Below are 3,713 nucleotides of genomic sequence, written 5' to 3'. Positions count from 1 at the left end.
GTGTGTGGTAGAGAGAGAGAGAGAGAGAGAGAGAGAGGTAGTCTGGGTGTGTGTGGTATAGAGGGTCGAGGGAGAGAGGGAGTGGGTTTGTGTGATAGAGGGTCGAGAGAGAGGGAGTCTGGGTGTGTGTGGTAGAGAGGGTCAAGAGAGAGGGAGCGCCCCTGAGCTGCTCCAGCTGTTGCCCAGAGTGGTGCTGACAGCTGCGTTACGGATATTTTGGGAGCCTGGAGTTCGCCTGGGATAATAATGGGCTTGATTTGGAGGAGAGAGGGGGGTTGGTACATAGCCAGACACCACACTGTGTACACAACCATACCACTCCTCGGGCCATGGCACGGGTATAGGTTAACAATCTGGTGATGAGAATACAAACAGAGCACTGGGGGGAATTCTTCTAGTCAATGTCATCATCTTCTATTGTGTGCAAATGACTCCTATAATAAGAAACTCCAGCAACTGTTGTGCTCCAGGCGGTACATGAAACAGTCGAATACAACTCTAATCCAACCTGTATATGACCCAGCCAGTTCTGTTTGACTTGGTTTCCAGCTATTGTTGTCCTGACTCCCGTGGCACAGAGCCCTTGCTAAGACAAACACAAACACCGGTGGTCAGTTGGGTTGAAGGATTGGGGTGAAAGCACTTACTGTCCCACCTCAGTGCACAGGAAGCCCTCTGTCTGACGTAGCTGTGTTCACTGGTTAGAGCTCGCTGCCTGGCCTTCTGAATCAGCCCCGGTCTGTATAGTAGCTGTGTGGTACAGCAGAGAGAGCTGCTATGGCAACTCAACTGACCTGCAGACCTGAAACTGAGAGAGGGCGGGGTCCACGGGCTAGAATAGACCTCCACGACTGATGTTAAGATTTAGTGGTTAGTTAGAGTGTAGGTTTAGGCTTAGGGTTCTACAACATAGGAAACTAGTGGCACTAGCCTTAGGGTTCCAAAACACATGAAATGGAGCAAAGAGAAGACATGTTTTTTTAGAATATATCCAAAGAATTAAATTAGAAAACATGTCACAATTATAACGCTCATGTCATCTCATCACAATGCTTCCTTGGCATCTCAACTTAGTTGACCTAAGTTGTATACATCGGAAATGAAAAGATACAGTATGTTCTATCCGTTCTATTTCTACAGTTCCTCTCCTCTGTGGTTCTGCAGGCTCTGGAACCCTTCAGGCTCCAGGTGATGACTCATTTCTTCGGCTCCATTATGGCGAGCGTCGATCCCCGTTTTAATGGGAGCCTTCTTAACTGCTCTTTCAGAGGAATTTACAACCCTGGCCCTCACCGCTCGCTCACTCACTCACTCGGCCCACGAGAGGGGAGGCAGGAGAAGGAGGGGAGCACACTGGCGCATTGTCCTGACACAGCCAGGAGTGGAAATGTACCATCAGAAGCAATGTGGTGGGACTGGCGGCAGAGCATGTGTTCCTGTGCAGGCGATTGCGTGCCTGTGTGTGTAAGTGAGTGAATGAGTGAGTGGATAAAGGAGAAGGGCTGGAGCTCTTTAGGTTCTCTCTGTAATTTCTCCCTCCCTGTGCAGCGTAATCACTTCCATCTGAGCCCTGCCCAAAGAGAGAGAGAGAAATGGTGGAGGGGCCTCGTCAAGGAGGTGCGAGTTAAACACACACACACGCCCATATCATATGCACACACACTCATAAATAACCCATATTCTAGCAGACACACAACACCCACTAATATACACATCCAGTCTACATATTCTCATTCCAAAAACACTCAGCATAAGAGTTACTAACAGTAGAAGAGTCACTTTCTACAAAGCCTTCAGAAAAGCAAAAACACCCTAACAGTCATGTCCAGTCTCGCACCACTCATCAAATCCTTCTGGGACATTATTACATTTGCTACTACTAGCGCTCTAAACCAGTCATATCAGAAAAGGAAAAAGACATTTCATCTCATTGAAAACTTTAGCCCACACTATCAATAGAAATTGATTGAGCAACTCTTAGCATTGTGTGGTTATGGTAAGGGCATAAGACCGCATTTTTTGGTGCACAGGGGGGCAGCCACTCTGTCATGGTTTTAGCACAGTTACAAATGTCTGCTCTTGCTAAATATTTGTTTTTCTTCTGCTGGGCAATCATGTCTAATAACTAATAAGGGTGCTGAAATCCTACAAATTAGGGTTGCTGGCCTGGGTGTTGGCTGAATTAGGGATTGACCAACACAATCCTCAATAACAGAAGACTTGCTGGGAGCCCATCCAATTTCCTGGGGATGTTGAGTACTACTACTGACCTCAGTTACTGACCATTACAGGGGCCGGGCCAGGTAGAGCAGCAGGCAGGCCCCAAGCAGACCAGACAGCAGTCTCCTGTCTCCATCGAAGCCAGCCAGAGGCCCAATGAGCTTGTTTCACTGTAGGCCAGGGAGACCAGCCTTCAGCCCACCCGCCGCCATCGGTCAGTGTCCGGCTGACGTGTTGCATTTTTCCCGGCGCCTCGGATCACTTGGATCCACTAACAGCCCAGGTGGGGTGCAGTAAGAGTGCTCGTAAAAACACCTGGGCATAAAATGTGAGTTTTATCATTAAGGCTTGTTGTTCAGATGGGGGGTGCTTGGATGGAGAGCGATGGAGGTGGTGGAGCTGTAGCCTTAGCTGATCCAGCTGTCTGAAGAAACTGTGATTAGCACCACCAACACCCTTATGCTTGGAGGTGACGGGAGCAAATGTTCCTAGTGAACCACCAGGAACAACAGCCTAAATAACATGGGAGAATGACTGTGTGTGACAGGTGACCGCCTCGCCTCCTGGACCAAATGGCCTGGTGAAACACGGCAGACACAGAATGCAGACATTCAGAACGACAACAAAAACAAATCAACTCAACAATGTGTGAATTCAAGCTGCACTGTTATTCCTACACCCTTGCCTCCACCACCATAAAATGCTGACATTCCAGAAAAACAACAACAACAAAACAACCAATCACTGATAAAATTCAATATTTGGAAAGACAACAGGATCTAAACTGCATTATGTGAGAGTAACAGCATTATCCCCCAATTTAAGATAGAATAGTATGGACATTGTCTTGACCGAAGCCGTTCTCCTCCTTAACCCAAATTCTCATACACACTCTCTCTTCTTGACATCCCGAAAGAGCTTAATTCCCATGATGCATCCCAATAACTGATAATCACACAGTAAGTACAATGATGCAACATGTGACCTAAGTAGGACACCTGTAATGTTGTTTTACCTCTATGGGACCCAGTACGATGCGGGCGGCACCCGGCCACACCAGGTTCCTCTTCAGGGACTCTTTCATCACCTGCACAAAGCCCTGGAGGGATGACACACACACACACACACACACACACCCACACACCACACACACACACACACACACACACAAACACACACACACACACACACACACACACACACACACACACACCACACACACACGAGCTAGTAGTGTTGAAACTCTCTTCCTGTGACTAAATGGCTGTTAATGAACTGTCTGTCCTCCGGGGGCCACAGTGTCTGCAGTCAGTCACTCAGAGAACCAGCTGATATATATTGACCGTGTTTAACTTTATCCCTCAAGTCCCTGCTCGTCTTACTTGCTGAATTGCAGACCTCCAGGATCTGAGCTAAGCGTGACTAAAAGCTTGTTATTATAGGTTTTAGTGAAAAGACTCGGGCATTTTAGATAAAGCCTCATTACTCTTTAG

The sequence above is a fragment of the Salvelinus sp. IW2-2015 genome, linkage group LG20, assembly GCF_002910315.2.
Source record: "Salvelinus sp. IW2-2015 linkage group LG20, ASM291031v2, whole genome shotgun sequence".
Lineage (NCBI taxonomy): Eukaryota > Metazoa > Chordata > Actinopteri > Salmoniformes > Salmonidae > Salvelinus > Salvelinus sp. IW2-2015.
This window is presented reverse-complemented; position numbering follows the sequence as displayed.